The 18598-nt window shown below is 42.7% G+C and overlaps 1 pseudogene; it reads left to right on the top strand.

Moving 5' to 3' along the window:
* The first annotated feature begins 17388 nt into the window (after positions 1 to 17388).
* On the top strand, positions 17389 to 17904 carry LOC147455800 (uncharacterized; annotated as a pseudogene).
* Positions 17905 to 18598: the final 694 nt, after the last annotated feature.

Genomic DNA, 18598 nt, shown 5'->3' on the forward strand with positions numbered 1-18598 from the left:
ATTCGGCTTCTGGTTGTTCTAGGGCTCTGATAACGGTTTTGATAGCTAATTTGTCAGCCCAAGCACATATGTTTCTGACTGCCAATCCACCCAACTTCTTGGGTACTATGCAGATTTCCCACTTGACTTTTGCTCCCCCCTTTTTTAAGGGGTCCTCTGTGCACAAGAAGTTCCTGCATATCTTGCTGATTTCCTTGAGTTGGGAATCAGGGGTCCTCCAACAGCTGAGGAAGTATAGAAGATAGGCCGTGATGAAGTGGTTGATTACCAGCACTCTTCCAGCAAGGTTACTTTGAAATCCCTGCCACCTGTTCAATTTCCCTCTGAACTTTTCCAGAACCCAGTCCCATCCTTGTTTCATAGAGACCCCAAACCCAAATGGGATGCCCAACAGCCTGAATATTTGCCCTTCTGGGATGACTTTACATCCCTGTTCAGCCATCCAGTTTGGAATGGGGGAAAGAAATGCTCTGACTCCAGTTTTTGCATGGTTAACTTTGGAACCTGAAGCAAGGCAGAAGATGGAGATGGCATTCTAGAAGTTCTTGAGGAACACTTCCTCATTTATTACCAATCCGTTAGTGTCATCTGCAAATTGAGACAGACATTGCTGTTTCTGAGAATTGGGGAGGGTGATCCCCTTGATCAGGTTGCCTGACATCCAGCCTTTGAATAGACAATTCAAACCATCCCCTGCAATAGCAAATAGGAGTGGAGCCAGTGGGCAGCCTTGTTTGACTGACCTGTTGAGGCTGAAAGCCTCAGAAAGGAGACCATTGATGGCCACCTTGGCATGGGCATTTTCGAAAAGGGTTCTGACAAAGCTCACTAGGTTGGTCCCAAATCCCATGTGACTCAAGCTATCCAGGATAAAGGACCACTCCAGTCTGTCATAGGCCTTGTCGTAGTCGACTTTGATGAAGAAAAAATCTTGGTTGGATTCTTCAGCATTCTCTTCTCCTTCCCACATCGAAATGACAGCCTCTAGAATCCTCCTCCCTTTTATAAATCCCTTCTGTTCTTCATTAATCCATTTGGAGAGATGAGTCGTTAATCTGTTGGCAATGGCCTTGGCGAATATCTTGTAGCCAGTGGTTAACATGGTCAAAGGCCTCCAATTGTTGAGGTCTTCCTTCGACCCTCTCTTGTGGAGCAACTTGATCACCCCTGTATTTAGGAGGTTGGGCAGGGCTTGGAACTTCACCGATTCTTCCCAGACTCTCAGGAGAAATGGGGTGAGGAGCTTTTGGAAGCATTGAAAAAATTAATTAAGTAGTCCATCAAGACCAGGGGTCTTGTTGGGCTTTAGTCCTTCTATGGCCATGTTGAGGTCAGCTAAGCTTAGAGGGGAGTCGAGGAGTGCCAGGTCTTCCTGCGGGATGACCTTCCTTCTGAACTTCCAGATGGTTTCCCTACTATTGGTGACTTCCTCGGTGAGGATATCCTTTGGGCTAAAAATTTTCTCAAAGTGGCCCCTGACGAAGTCCAAGTTCTGTGCTTCATTACTGGCTTTCCCCTGGTCAGTGCTGAGCATGGGAACCGTATCTCTAGTGTTTTTTTTCCCAAGGCTTCTGAACATTTCTTTTGAGGGTCCATCTGCTTTGCCTGCCCACCATTCCTTGAAGAAGAGCTTGGTATGTTGCAAGGCCTTGTCCTCCTCAACTCTTAACTGATTTCTGAGGGAGGAGATTCTGTTTTGAGTGATAGAAGTCGAGGTTTGAGAATTTTCCAACTGACCTAGTTCTGCATACATTTCCTCTGCCCTTACCCTTTGAGCGTACGTGGCTTCTTTTCTGGTGGCAATGAGAAAGTGTTGAGTATCTTTCACGGCCTTGTTCCAGTTCTTAGCCGGGGTGTCTTTGTTGGTGAAGGCCCTAGTCTAGATTTCTGTCATTTTTGCCTGGACTTTAGTGAGAGCAAACAGATGGGGATCCGTGTGGAACCAGCTGTTCCTCATTTTGGAGGACTTGTCATCACATGTGGTGAATGGGTAGTGGTCACCAGTGGGTAGTGGTCAGAGGCACATGTGGTGAATGAGGGCTTGGACTTGACTCTGTTGAACCTATTGGCAGTTGAGAGGGAGAAGTAGCACCTGTCCAATCTAGCCTTCCTTGCAAGCTCACCCTTACTGTAGTTCTGCCAAGTGAAGCAGCCCTCAGTGCCAGAGTCCCAAAGGTCGTGTTTCCCTTTGCATGCTTCCCACTTTGTTTTCTCGTTACCTTGGAGGGTTTGCCCTTTCTTGAGAAATCTATCCTCCCTGGCCTCGACCATGTTGAAGTCACCTAGGAGGATAATCGGCCCTAGGATTGCAGATATTTCTTCCCAGATTTGTGCCCTGTTGGCAGAGGTGCCTCCAGCATAGACAGAGACTAGCTCGCAGTTGAAGGGGGATGGGAGCTGGACCGAGCACCAATACTGGTGGCTTCGACTAGCTGAAATTCCATCGGCTAGCTGATTCTTGATTCCAATGGTAGTCCCTCCTGAGCCCCTGTTATGGGAAGATGAGTACCACCTCACCTCGGGGTGTATTTCCTTGAGTCTTCTGAGGAGATCTTCTCCTTCTGCTTTGATTTCCTGCAGAGCGCAGATGTTCCAAGTTTGGTCTTTGAGCCATTTGTTAAGCTTCTTTGTTTTGTTGGGGTCCGTGATCCCCTTGACATTCCAAGATATGAGCTTCATCTGTTGGTATTTTTTTCCCCCTTGTTCTGTAGGGTCCTAGTAGGCGTCTTTGCTACTGAGCTGTGTGTCCTTTTGTTGAGCTTCTGGGTTTCCATAGGCACAGTGGAGGGGTCACCTGCCTGCAAGATGGCTTGGGTGGTTTGGTTAAGGTCCAACACCTTGTTTCTTACCTCAATTTGCATTAGACTGTCGTCCTCTGGGGCATCTTTGCCTTGCTCCTTTGGAGTGGCCCCTAAATCCTCCACCTTAGTGTCCGACTCTGATTCGGGGATGTCTGACTCCACCCAGTCAAGGATATCGGCTAGCAGAGCAAACCGGTTGTGGTTCCTTGCTTTATTCGTGCCTCGTCTGGAGTCCCTAGACGGGGGAGCGGGAGGGGTTGTAGTAGCTTCAGGTTTCTGGGGGGCCTTGTTCTTGGTCCCTTCCTTGTGGGGAGGGGGCGGTTGACTGGGGGCTGGCGTCGGAGTGGATTTAGCCGGGCAGTTCCTAAAAAAATGTCTTGTTCCCCCACAGCTGAAGCAAGCATTTGGCAGGTACTTGTAAACGATGGGTTGTTCCCAGCAGTCTCCTTCGTCAGTTGCTATTGTCATAGAGTCGGGAAGGGGTTTTGAGAGGTCCAACTCTATGAGCATCTGTGAGTGCCATGAGGGGTTGAAGTCCCTTTGAGGCTTGCCCCCCCGGACTTTACCTAATCTTCCCTCGATTTGACGGAGGTGATGCTGAAAATGGAGAGGTAGGTTGGGTAGTTCTACCCACACAGGGTAGTTTTCGAGGGCCGATTTCTCAGGGTTGAAGCTGCGAGACCATTTGAACAAGTAGATGGGTGATGACCGGAGCACCCAATGTCCCGAACTGAGAATTTCAAAAGCCATCTCAGGGGTTTTGAACATGAAGAGATAGTGGTTTTTGGGAAGGGCTCGAATGGCTTCCACCTCGCAGCCCCTGTTTCCCCATTGATTGTGAACCCATGCTCGGAGCACTTCCACCGGTGGCCGTGGTCCCGCCACAAGGCCGATGAGGGCCCTGTTTTCTAGGTCCTTTTCAAATTTTCTAACTTCTGCTGCAGGAAGGATGACTAAGGGTTTACCTCTAGTAGTAGCTCCATCGTCGACATCAGCCACTCCTTCGCAGTTTCCATGGTGAACGCCCGGGGTACTGTCAGGGGATGACCAATGGGGGACATCAAAAGAAGGGACCGTATTCGGGCTTGATGCCGCGGTGGGAGGCTCCTGTGGGAGGACATTTCCTTTCTTCCAAGCTTCTTGCACCTATTCGGCTAGGTCCTGGGGGAGGTTTTGGAATAGCTGCTCGGTGAACAAACTTGATGGACACTCTTGGAATGCAGGGCCGATATACTGATTGAGCAGGGATCTATGCGGCAGGGGATTAGAAGATCTCCATACGTTCTCATGAAAAGGGGGAGGTACCACCCCCCCGTTTGAAGAGGGGGTGATGGGAAGGAGGGACATGACAGGCTAGGTTACCATAGCCTTTTCGCTTCGTAGATAGGGTTTGATGCTTACTTCTATACTTCTATTATGCAGCTTGAGATTTTCAAGCTCAAAGAGCCCCTCCACGTGTCCCATGCTGGAGGGGTTTGGTTTTTCAAAAAATTAATTGAGTTGATGGGTTAGAGGCTTATAAACTCCTCGTCATGCATGCGCTCTTACTTGGTACCTCTCACCAAATAATAAAACATGCGTGCCAACCAGGACTGACCTGGTGTACGTGCAGTGAGATTAGTCCAGCCGAGTGTAGAGTCCAGGACTCCAGGCGCTCCTCTCTCTCTCTCTCACTCACGGTACATCTATACTGCCAGCGGCCAGTGCAGGTCGCTTCATACTACAGGTCGACAATGTTGGCAGCGTCCAGTCTGCAGGTCACTTCATATAGATGTACCGCAGTAGTGTGTCCTCCTGCGTAGGTGTGTGTGTGTGTGTGTGACACTACGAGCTGGACCTTCAGGTGGCAGCACAGCAGTGTGTTCTCGTGTGCAAGTTGTGTGTGTGTGTGTGTGTCACAACGACAGTGCGACTACGAGTGTGGGGGTGTGCTGAGGTGCTCAGGACCTTCAGATGGAAGCGCAAGACTTTCAGCCGGACTATGACATAGGACCTTCAGCCGGTAGCGCAGGACTACGAGTGTGGGGGTGTGTGCAGGCTCAGGACCTTCAGCCGGCAGCGCAGTAGTGTGTCCTCTCTCGCAGTAGTGTGTGTGTCACTACGGGTGTGGGGAAGCGGGCTGGCTTCTGTTGCAGTTGTGGACGCACACACACAAGATCATTTATGTCTCCTGCAGAACGCCACGACCCACAACTGCGCGTGTGAGAGAGACTAGAGAGAGAATGATGACTAGGCTTAATTGTGCATCACTGCGTGTGAGAGAGTGTGGAGAGAGAGATTTGATTGGCCTCTAGAGTCCAGACTCCAACTGCGTGAGAGAGAGAGAGAGAGACTTGATTCTATTGATTGAGAGAAAGAGAGAGAGAGCTCGGCATCCATTTCCTATCGAGTCATCGACCACCTTCATTTTATGAGCATGAGAGTCTGAGAGAAAGAGAGCTACTTGAGTGTGTGCGTTTTTGAGAGAGTGAAAAAATCAAAGCCTTGCAGTATTGAGCGAGTGCCTGTTTGGGACAGTGGGAGCATGGAATTGAATCGCTAGAGAGAGTTTCCATAAGCAAGAGAGATAGAGAGAGAGGGAGGGGGCTCCTTGCCAGTCGAGCCTCTTAACGGCAGGCCAGCAAATCGGAGAGATGGGCGATCATTTTTCGGCAAGCCAGCGAGCCAAAGAGATCCAATGTGGGAGCGAGAAACCCTTGCGTGGAGAAGGCAAGCGATCGGTGAATTAAGCTAGCGGTTGTTGGGAGGCGAAGGCGAAGGCAAGTGACGAGGGAAGGGAGATGCGGGTGAGCGGATTGCGAGCGGCACCCTCGGCTACATCGGCTACATTTGAAGGTATTATGTTGCAAAAAATTTCCTTCGTTTGCATTACGCATGTGCAATCTCATGGTCATTGTTAGAAAAAAACGAGATAACGGTGTATTTTAAAAAGGTAAAAATCATAAAATCCCAGTTAGATTTTGAGCTTGCCTTGAAGAAAACCCGCAAATTTACATGGGTTTTAGTGTAAATACTAGAAAAAGCTTCAAATTTTGACCTAAGAACCGGTAGCATTTCAAGTTTGCCCTTATTTTCTTTGGTTAGGAAAAATGTATTGGGGGGTGCATTGAATTTTAACCGGCTAAGATCATAGAGTCCCGGTTAGATATTGAGCTTGCCTCAAAGAACACCCACAAATTTATACAAGTTTTAGTGTAAATACCGGCAAAAGCTTCAAATTTTGCCTTGAAAGCTGGTAGCATTTCAACAAATCGGAGGAAATAGGCGATCGTTTCTCGGCAAGCCAACGAGACGAGGAGATCCAACGTGGGAGCGAGCAACCCTTGGGTGGAGAAGGAAAGCGGTTGGTGAATTAAGCGAGCGGTCGATGGGAGGCGAAGGCAAGTGACGAGGACGGGGGGACGTGGGTGACCTGATTGTCGGTGGCGAACGACAACCTCGGCTACATCGGCTACATTTGAAGGTTTTTATGTTTAAAAAAAATTCCTTCGTTTCCATTCCGCATGTGCAATCATCTTTACGTGTTCTTACGGTCATTGTTAGATAAAAACCGGGATACAATGTATTTTAACCAGCTAAAATCATAAAATCCCGGTTCGATTTTGAGCTTGCCTTGAAGAAAACCCACAAATTTAAACGCGTATAGTGTAAATACCGGCAAAAGCTTCAAAATTTGACCTAAAAACCGGTAGCATTTCAAGTTTGCCCTTATTTTCTTTGGTTAGGAAAAATGTATTGGGGTTTATCGAATTTTAACTAGTTAAAATCATAGAATCGCAGTTAGATTTTGAGCTTGCCTCGAAGAACCCCCGCAAATTTACACAAGTTTAATTTTAGTGTAAATACTGGCAAAAGCTTCAAATTTGACCTGAAAACTGGTAGCATTTCAAGTTTGCCCTTATAGTCTTCGGTTAGAAAAAAGGTATTTTTCTAGCTTTGCTCATGGTCATAATGACCATTTTAAAATTACATTTTTTAGAAGTAAATAGCAAAATTTATCAGGTGCGCTTACATCAAACCAGGTTTTTCGCGCACCAGCGAGCGAATCTTACCCCATGATAAGAAAAAGGGAGGAAGAAAAGGGGGAGGAGGGGAGGAGAGACACCAAGATGAAATGGTCTTGCCGCAATCAATGTCAATGTTGTGGTTGAGTCTATCATACTATTATCTTACAAAATGAAAGCTCTATAAAGCTTTTTTTACACCAACCTTGGCTACTAGAAATAATTGAAGCACGTACTTGAGTGTACTAATTGGATTCACTGTCTTGATGTACTAAAGCATACCTTGCTTTGAACTACGTTGGTATGGTAAATTAATGAACGTGTTGTTTTGTTTGGATTTATGCTTGTGTTGCTTGATCTACATTGCATGAAGCCATATATTACACTTAAATTAAGTTTTGAGACCTTGGTTGAGATGATATTTGTGTCAAAACAATATGAAGTACTACCTTTGTGGCTTGGGTACATAAGGTAGCATGTCATTAGAAAAGAGGTTCCGGTCACTAAAACTATCTAGGTATACAAGTAGAAATTGTCTTGCTCCTTTAGATTTGGTTCACTTTTTGCACTTTCAGATAATTGGGAGGTACTTAATTTCTAGACCCCATTATTAGTTTGACGTAATGACCATTGTAGACAACTTCAGACTGGGGTCATGCACATCAAACCACTTCAGCTAGATGTTTTATTGTATTGATGCATATGCACATGCCTGAAGTTTGTTTTTGTTTTGAAAACAACAAACTTCCTCCTATGAAACCCTTTGATTTAAAAATTAGGGACCATTTGGCCCCTGTTACGACGTGTATCCACAAAGGACATATAATGTAGACCTTGTGGAAGGTTCAAACAAGACGGTAGAGTTTGTGGGTTTCATTTGCAAAAAGGGTCGTCGATGTATGATAATTGTAGGGAATTTGGACATTATTATAGTTATTGTATAGTGCCAGTTGAAACTCCACCAAGGCATCATTTGCCACTAATTATTTGGCCAGTGGACACTGTAAATTATGAATAAAATCTTTCCTTGTTTGAAGGTTTATTGGTATTGCATTTGGAGTTATTTCTTTTCAAAACTAAGTGTTGCCTTCTATTTTCAGTTGTTACATATGTGTGATATTTTTCATGTTTTCTCATCTCATTATGTGGGAATGTTGAAATTTTATGGTTTATGTATACATAAATGAGTAGATTTGTGCGGTTCTTACTGCATGTCTGTGAGTGATCGAGAGCTAAGATTTTGACATAGATTTAAGAGTTGTAGTGGTATTAATAGTGTGCTCTTTTGGTTCGCACCAGCATATGGTTCACATACTATAGTTAGCATGTTGATTCAATTCTCTATACACTTCGATCATGAAAAGCTGATGTTATGATGTTTCTTGGATGGGGTTGACATGTTCTATTTATAACTGCCACGTCAAAGAAGGCATTGGAGACTATCTACATTTATTTGGATGCTTCATCATCCACCATTTCATATCTATGGTAACATCTAAGTATATCCTTTGTAAAATTTTCAGGTTGGTGTTCAAACTGACAATTTTCTCATGTAGATCCATCTGGTTGGAGAGGCCCACTCACTACGCACGATGTAGTACACATTGTTGAGAGCTTTGAAGTTGTTAGGTAAAGAAACATCAATAAAGCACAATACGTTTTAATGTTTTGGTTGGTTATTGAACTTATTGTACTTAACCTATTGGCTTGTAGGAATCACTATTATCGTGATAACATTTTAATGGAAGCGCATGAGTTTTTTGGCGGACTACAAGGATACTTTCACATCAATGTGGCTTTGAATCATAGTTCTCTAAAGTTAAAAAAGCCATGTTCTTCTTCTACTCTCTCTCTCTCTCTCTCTCAGTGTGTGTGTGTGTGTGGGTCTGTGTCTCTCTCTCTCTCTCTCTCTCTCTCTCTCTCTCTCTCTCTCCCCCCCTCCAAATGTGCAATCTTTTAAGTTTATTATCTATAGTTGTTACATTAATTCAATTCTCTATGCACTTTCTGTTGTCACGCACAAAGTCGTGATTAGGTTGATACCATAAAGCATGTGAAACCTTATTGCACATAATAAAACATTTAAGATATGTTTGTCACTACCTTGAATTAGATGCATCAAGAATACTGACACATGTTATCCCTTTGAAGAAAGGGCTACCCAAAATTGAATGATAGTCCTTCTTGACCGCAGCAACGTGCGGGTCACATACTAGTCATAAGTTTAAATACCTTCATGTTTCAAAACACACACGTGACACACATCATGTCTCCGGGTGTCTTTGCATGTGTTAAAATTAAATATCATATGTTTTTGTATAAGGTGCCTTTAACAGAGTAGAGAAGATTGTGTTTACCTACTATACAAGACTGCTCTTACGCACTCAATGGAAATTCGCAATGTGTGATTCTAGCTCTTTTCCCGGCTCTCGATTTCTTTTGTTCAACAAATTGAAGAACATAATCTACACGTCCCAGTGCTTCTTAGTCCACCATTTGGGAGTCTACAAGTACTAGTGCTACTGGTTGCAACTTGATGCGCACATCCTTAATATTTTGACAGTTGAATTTAAGAATACAACATTAGTTTCGTAGTTCATCAACATTTACCTAAGTCTTTTGCTTTTGTTGTTTGTGAGATGTCACTTTTTGAATTGAAATGCTGCATCTTGGATGTTCCAATTCAGAGCAACAATAGATACATGAGGCGACGGCGGGGCCCGGGGGTTGGGGTACCCTGCGATGATCGTAGATGCCTACTTGAGCAATTGGGATATTACATAGCTAGGAATTTTAGAAAGTCTAATTAAAGTCCCTAAACATGTAATGTGCTAGTAGCAAGGTTATACCCACCAACCATTACAATTGGCTTTATGTGTTAAGCTTGCCAAGCGCATCCTTGGTTAGTCCATATTTAGTAAAACTCGATGCCACCTTCATTTTGAACCAATTTTTCTACAATCTATTCACATGATGAGAGAGAGAGAGAGAGAGAGATGCGAATATGAAGAAAGGTGTAGATTTGGAAAACAACGCTCAATGGGGAGGCTTCCTTGCAATGCATTATACCCTCTAGAAAAACCTCGATTTCTACATGAGGGCTACATGTTCAACATGAATCTCTACATCTTTCTTTTGTAGCAGTACCCACATTTTCGTGGGCGTCAATCTCTCTGTCTTTTTTTTTTTTTTGGGCACTTGAACCCATGACCCTGGTCACGGACGTCAAGTACTCAACCAATCTCTGCATCTTTAACAAAGCTATTATTTCGGTTCACCCTTTCTCCATGTTGAGTCGCTTTCTCTCTATTTGTGAGAGCCTACATGAGCCCCACATAGAAGAGAAGGTGCCAGTCCTTAAAGGTTTACATCTCTTGATGCCCTCTTTTACCAGCCTATGTAATAGGCGTTTATTGTAGCTTAACAAGTCTCTTATCATAAAAATCAACACCTATACAATTTAACTTCATTAAAAACTGGCAAACTATTTTTAACCCTTTACAAAGACAATATAGTAGACCTTGACTCCCTACATCGTTAGAAGATCTTGCACATCCTAAAGCTCTTTATTCTCCTTCTTGAGAAAATCACTTTTCTTATATAACTAGTATGGGCAAATAAGAAAGAATTTTGGGACCCTATGTGTGTCGTACCTAAGCAAGTACACTCGATGCTCATGCAAAGTGTTCTTAGCCCTTGCCCTTTGCCTGCAAAATTCCATATGCAATTCTTGACTCTCCGAACCTTTTGACTCACACCACTATGAGTGTACCTACATCCTCAATCCTCATTACACACTCTTCAAGCTCTTGGAGTCTTGAATAGGTACTTATGCCTTCTTAAATTTAGAAAGATCCAAACCTACAAATTAAGAGGTTGATCAAAAGGCCTGATAAATGCCTAGTTAAGAAAAGCAATCAAAGGATAAGGATATTATCTATATCTATATTAAAAAGGAAGACCTGAGCCTACACGTGGCTGCATGATAGTGTTTGGTCTTTAAATGCTAGCGTGTCTCTAACGCCAGCTTTGCTTCTAGCTTGGCACCTTAGCAAGAGTAGTTTGGTTGCATGGTGACTTGCCACGTTTGAAATGCTACCTTCCCATTGGCCTTGAGTTGAGCGCGCACTAAGGGCCAAGCCTCAAGCTTTGAAGCCAGCCCCGCAACCCAAGAGCAACAATTAACCCCAACCAGCTCTCTATATTCTGGCACTAAAGAGGAGAATCCCTCTATATAGAAGCATCTCCTCTCTCTATATAGAAGAAAACTAGTGTGCCATGATTACTCTGTAGGGAAAATTTCCAGTCACATTCATGAAGTAAAACACAATTGAAAATGCTCCAATAAAAGGGTAGTGATGTACCTACACTTTGTGTCAAAAATATATCCTGAAGCATGTGTGTACGAGTTATCCATCGTCCAAATCTCGAAAGAGTAAAAAATTAGAAGTCAGTAAATGTCCACACAGTGATAAAAAATTTACAAACATAGATCAAAAAGATCATGATCAATGCATTACGTGCTCGCATGCTGGTGCCCCCAAAAAAGAAAAAACCATGTGTGAAGTATGGCGGGGAGGTGGCACCGTCCTCACCCAGATATTATAAATCGTAGGGAATGTGCCCTTCCCCCGTATGCTTGTTTTCTCCTCCAATGTTGAAGAAATACGATATGCTTCTCTTCCGATGTTGGAAGGTTTATGTTTGCTTCTCCTCCATTATAGGAAGGTCACCTTTTTTGGATTTGCAATTCAATTTTTTTGAAAAAGTGGCATCATGATGCTTTCATTGCAGAATGGTATGTCTGATGATCAATCACGAACATCATGTTCCTTTGATCATGCTCCCTCTTTAGATTGATCATTCTTGACTACCTATCGGCTCTTGTGTTGGATAACGATGACTAGAATACTCGATTCGATTACTCATGTTAGATAGTAAGTAGATTCAAAACTTCAAATTCATCTGTCATATTAGTCAAAGCATGGCTCCTCACTATACTGCTCGTTCTTTGAACCATCAATAACATTTTCTCATGGCGTGGTTCAATCCTGGGTGTTAGACTTCCCAAGGATTCCATGCGTTATCAACTATTGCCTTCTCTGGTTTATGTTTGTCATCCTTGATAGCCTATTCACATGTTGATTATGCCTTCCGCGATGTCCATCATCATATCTTATGCAACCTTTGTCATCCTGCTGACTGTCACATTTCCCTTGGTGACTATCCCTTCTATATTCATCCTCCCTATCAAGGTCTCTTCGTCTTTGGGACATCTATCATGGTGCCAACTATAGGGTATCCATGTGGCTACGAGCCCTTCTATTCTCTTTCACACCATGCTCTTGCCATGGTTGATCTTCTTGTTGATGAGCTGCTACATGCCATATTTACCTCCACAACTGTAGATTCGATTGGCCACATAGAGGTTGACTTGTGCTCAATATAATCATGATATTCCTCATTGCATTTGTGTAGATGATTCATCTCCTCACATACCATACCCCAGCTACCTACCAATCACCACCTCCCACATTTGCCTAGGTCCCACCTTACATGATATACATACACATAACCTCCCATGAAATATCACATAGACACGCTCCTCCCACCAAAGAAACATGATGTTCTCCTTCTCCAAGGCTGCTCCAACGTTGGGTGTGCTGAGAGCAGCTTCCTTGCCATAGTCATGTTCAACCAAAACCAAAAGATACTAAGCACTCCTTCACGGCTTGTTATGGGTCCCAGCCAGTACCTACGTCCAACAAGACATTCTCCTCCTACAAGACTGTTTCAAGGTGCAAGGAGGTGCATCGCTCTTTAGCCTCTGCAATCTATGTAGTCCAAGAGATGACATGCATGGTGCTACATGCCGTCAAGATAGAAGTGTAGATGATTGCATATGGAGAGGTTCCCTTGCTTGCATCTGCTGAAAGTAGCCCATCGATTCCTGGTCCCGCCCATGTTAGGCCTATCCCCCAATCAATGCGTTCCAAGAGAAGATGTTTTGGACACAAGAACATATCGACCAAGGCAGACCAATTTGGATGTTTTTTTCTAACAGCCTCTGACTGTTAGTATCATCGTGCAATCTTTTGCCCATATCATTATTTTTTTTCAACAACCTCTAACTAGCAATATAATTGTGAAATTTTGCTGTCATATTAGTGTCAGGGACTTGGCCAAGGGGGGGTCGTCTACCCAGTGGAGAAGGGATCCTACAAGCCAAGAGGCTATAAAAGGGTGGTTGGGTGGACGATCGTTCACGGAAATCCCAAGGGTTCTACATTGGTATCAGAGCTAGTGAGTAAAGGGGAGATGTTTTGGAAACAAACTAGTTTGCCTTGATTGCTTTACTATGCACATGGTAAGAATTCAAAAAGTGATAATGGTGTGGCTCTTACCTCATGGCATAGTTTGTGCTGATGGCTCGTTAACATATCTCCTCGAAGCTTTCACTAGAAGCTCTTCGGCCTCGCATCACAAATGAGATTTTTCATGAAAAGATGTATGAATGTAAACAGTTCCACATTATAATAAAAACAAACGAGATGCATTTCGTGCATTTACAATGCTTGTGCCGATAAAAAAAAAGAAAAACCATACATATGTATGGTGTGGAGTTGGCACCATTCTCTACATTTATAATAATACCGTAGGGAGTGTGCCCCTCCCCCGCCACTTTTATCCCGTTCAGTGTTGAAGGGGGACTTATGCTTCTCCTTTAACATCATAGGGACTTTCTTATTGTAAAAATACTATAGCTTTACAAGGAAGAACTCATTACCAATGTTTTATGAAGACATGTATCATTCCACGTTGCCTTTCCGTGGCATATTGTCAACGTGTCCCTTTGTTGGGCATCACAAAATTCTTTAGCCTTTGTCACGCTTATCTATAATCTTTTAAATAAAAATGATGTAAATTTATTGTTTTAATGTATACATGATTTAATCTAAGTACTTTTGAGATCACATAAAGGAAATCAAAATACGGAATATAAGTGTACCTTTGGTATCAATCGTGTGGATCAACGCACAATCTTGGATGGAGCCGCTTCTAGACCTTCCTTACATTGTTCCGCCACCTTCCCACCAGTATACGTTTTTCCATCGTCATCCATTCTACAACTTCTACAAACATGTCGATTGATGTTGAATTCTCCGTATTGTTCGTCCATAGGCTCACATGCACACATACACAAAGTCGTAGTCTTTGGGGCACCCCATTTGACATACATATTGATTAAAATACAGCCAAGTATGACATATTTCTCCAAGATTCCTTGCTTCGCATTTGTTGAAAACAGCCTAGAGCTTTCTTACGCTGCCTTTTGGAGCAAATCTTGCAATCATGAGAGAGGCCATCGATTCAAATCTGCTGAGAACAGACTAAAGCTTTTTGGCCTGCCCCCTATGGGGTAAATCCTGCAATCAGTCCACACTCTGAATAGGATGCTTTTCAAGAAGTTATGGTGCTCTCTGAAGTGCACCACATTTAGCAAACATGTCAACCAAGGCAGCACGATATCTTTTTTAGCAACCCTTTACCAAGAATATCAGTGTGAATTTTTATGCCCATATTAGCATCTTGGGTAGAGCCACATGCCTTCAAGATGCACACGCATGTGTTTGCATAAGAGAGAGACCCTTGATTGATGCAATCAAGATATGCACGCGCAGGTGATTTCATCCGGACAAAGGCTGTTTTCCTGTACAGTGACACAATATTTTGCCCAAACACCCTGCAACCCTCTTTTTTGATCGACAGGATTCACAAGATACATTTAAACAAATTTTGTTTTGTCCAATAATGAGATGTTGCTCTCAAGGTCACACTATTTTAGAATAAGGCAATTGGGTGAAAGCATAGCATGGTGTCTAAATACTTGGTGTCAATGGACACCAAGTATGATGCTATGGATGGCACCATAGCTGGGCTTTTAAGTCAATAATTTTTAGAAGAATATTGGTAAAAGAATATAGGTAAGATAACTGACTTCATGACTCCACTACACGGATTGAAAGACATGGAGCGGTTAGCACGCGTGGAGCTCTCCCTCTCTCTCTCTCTCTCTCTCTCTCTCTCTCTCTCTCTATCTCAGATGGCCTCCAATGCCCATCTCCATCCCTCTCTCTCTCTCTCTCTCTCTCTCTCTCTCTCTCTCTCCTACTCTCCTATTCAGAACATGGATGATGGAGACTCTTTTCCTCTCGCTTTGGTTCCAGCTCATACTTCCTCACAGGCAGCAATGGAGCTTCTTGAACTCAAAAATGCAGCACAAATGGATTTCAGTTCACTATTACAATCAGGAAGTTTTGTACGACTTCATTCATTTCAAACTACTGCAGACTGATCCCGGATGGTGGACGAAGGATTTTATGATGAGGCACATGGAATAGAGAAAGGTGCACTCCAAGAGAAAGGCTTGTGTAAATGAGGATGAAATTATTGCAGTGAGGAAGTATGAAGCACAGGTTAAACGTGAGTACAGAAAGCGATGTCGTGCAAGAAAGCAAGTACAGCCAAGCGTCAACATTGGAGCGGAAGATTTTCATAGGGAGGACGTCGATGTACACACAAAGGAAGACAAGAAGCAACATACTATTCAGAATATTGTTCAACACATTGTGAGATAGTTGCATAGTTACGGGAAAGAAGATAAGAATGCAATCCTTCAAGATGTTTTCAATGATGATAGAATCTTGCCATTCTGTGAAGATTTGTATCTTCCTGCAAATGGACTTATTTCTGCACTCAAGGTCTCCTTACAGGAATTAAAGATTCCAAAATCAGCTGAAGAGATGTTTTTAAAACGAAGCACATTCAACATGCTGGTGAATGGATTACTGCATGATAATGGGATCCAAGGTAGAGGTGTTACCCTACATAAAGTGGCAAAGCTATTAAATGTTCATCCAAGGAATTTATATTCACCTTTGGGTAGACTTGACAGCGATCCTATGTCAAGTACGCTGAGGTTCGACTTATGCAAAAGAAAGTCTGGAAATGCTGGGTCCTTATCGGAGGAATTGAAGCAGACAATTATTACATTTTGGATAGAGCACAATAGGGTGTCTCCAAACAAGAAAGATATTTGTCGGAAACGATTGGGCGGAAAACATTATCAAGATCATCCCATACACTTACTTGATGAATCTCATGTAAACATGTCTCATTCTTACAATGAATAACTCTCAAGTGAAACATCTCACTCTTATGAATAGCTACCCATTGGGTGTTATGGAGTTGTGTACATGCTACTATATGTGATATGTAGCCAAGTAATGTGTCAAGATAGTCCATTGTCTCTACCTAGGCTATTATGAAAGATCAAAATACTTGCTGTTGTGTTTATCATATCAAACTGATGTATCTCAAAGATGCGTTTAATGTTATGCGCTCATCTGCTTTTGGTTTTCATGGGAGGTCATGTACATGTAAGTGCAATGTTTTCAAATCAGATGGGGTGAATGCAGAATGTATTATTGTTGAGCACTCGTTTTCAAGGATCACGAAGTTGTGGGAATCATGCGTATGTACAAGGCTGAGGGGGATATGTTCCATAAACACACCTGCTCGATGGGCCAATGCAAAAACTGTGGTGTGGAAAAGCTCATCCTTTGTCCACAAGAACGTGCAGAGATGACAAAGACAATTCCACTGCAAGTCTTCAAGGACATTAAAGTTCAAACTAAGCATGGTCTAAGTAAGAGAAGGATGTTGTCACTCAAACAGGTGGATTTACGTGAGCTGACAGGGAGGATAAAAGACGACATCAGAATCTTCATCGAGCACAATTTCACTTACAGATGGTAGGCACATCAATACAGAGAATGTTTGAAGGTGTTCCTTCAGATACCATTATATCTGTAGTAGACTTTGCTGAAAATTACTCGTTCAAAGAGAAAAATGAAGTACAATCCATGCATTGGCATACAGATCAATGCACCATCCTTGTTCACATAACGTACATGCGTGACAACTAAGATGACAGTATTATCAAGCATATGCATTTCTACATCTCCAATGATAGGCAACATGATACGCTATTTGTCCAACATTGTTTTCTTCTTTGTGATGTGGCTTAAAGACCAGGGGCTGAATTTCAAGAAGCACTGGGTGTGGTCAGATGGTGTAGCCTCGCAATTCAAGGCTGCAAGACCATTTTACTTTGTTGCTAGATATTACCAACTAACAGGTACAGAGATGACATGGAATTTTTTCGGCTCTGGTCATGGCAAGGGGGAGAATGATGGCGTTGGCACTGTGATAAAGAGAGCCCTTACACATGAACAAATCAAGAGTAATGGAGTTGTTCTTAGGCAATCTGCAGATGTGGTTGCATTTTTGACGAGAACAATGTCCAATGCTGCATGTAACTCTATGCACAATCCACTAAAGCAGGTCCTACTATAAACAAGAAATTTTGGCTAGTAAAAGAGACAGAAGTGGACAGGTCTAATCTATGGGGTTGTGAGAGAGTACAAGGATCTCGATCACTCCATTGCATTTCAGGATTTTGTCGTCATGATCCTACTCAATTAAGGACCAGGCGGCTTTCTTGTTTTTGTGATGCTTGCATGAAGGGCCATTGGAGGACTTGTTCCAGCAAACGATATGCAGGCAAGTAGACACATAAGGCATTGAAACCACTCTTTGAGGTACCAGAAGAGACTGAGGTACCTGAAGATGAAGCTGCAATGTTTGAGGGATCCCAGGATATGCTGAGTGAGTATGTCATTGAAGGTGATAACTTTGCAGTCAATGCAGACGTCGGCAATGCAGAAGGTGTAGAGTTCTTTCTTTTGAGATGTACAAAGAGAAAATGGATGACAGATTGCATCTTAAGAGATAAGTGGAAAAACAAATGTGATAAAAACACTGATGTTGTCATAGGGTGTTATTATCAATAGCAAGAGGGGGACCCAAATCACTACACTCTACTTGATGACAGGGGAGTTACTAACCTGTACTCTCACCTTGTTCGGGCAATCAAGTTTGACATGCCTTTGGTAGATGCTACCTCAAATACATATTATTTATCTCCGGAACTACATGAAACCATTTACAATGCCATGCCCTATGAAGCAGCATGATACCTATTTAACAGGCTTATATTATGTTCTATATAGCCTTCACCATTCAGTACCTCCTTACACATGTCCATTGTGCTATGTATCACATAGCACACAACCACACAGAGCACATAGCATAGAATCACACACATTTCAGATAATGAGGTTACTATTGTGAACATGTTGCACCTTGAACAAAGTTAGCCAAGATATTTGTCAGAAACGATTGGGAAGAAAACATTATCAAGAGCATCCCATTCACTTTCTTGATGAATCTCAGGTAAACATGTCTCATTCTTACAATGAATAACTCTCAAGTTAAACATCTCACTCTTATGAATAGCTACCCATTGGGTGTTATGGAGTTGTGCACATGCTACTATATGTGATATGTAGCCAAGTAATGTGTCAAGATAGTCCATTGTCTCTACCTAGGCTATTATGTGTGCTATATTGCACAAGTGTGTGTAATAATAGCCCAATGTCCCTGTCTATGCTATAAAAGGACTCTATTGTAGTAAGATAGCAACATGTGTGCTATACAGTAAAAGTGTGTGTATCACATAGCACAATGTTCCTGTCTATGATATGATGTGTGGTATGTGAAAGGGATATATTACATATTGAGAGCACTATGTGTGCCATATAGCGTAAGTGTGTGTAATAAGAGGACAATATCCCTATCTATGCTATTATGTCATAGTATTTCTTGCAG

This window comes from Adiantum capillus-veneris, chromosome 6 (assembly GCF_014529385.1).
Source record: "Adiantum capillus-veneris isolate H3 chromosome 6, ASM1452938v2, whole genome shotgun sequence".
NCBI classification, from domain to species: Eukaryota; Viridiplantae; Streptophyta; class Polypodiopsida; order Polypodiales; family Pteridaceae; genus Adiantum; species Adiantum capillus-veneris.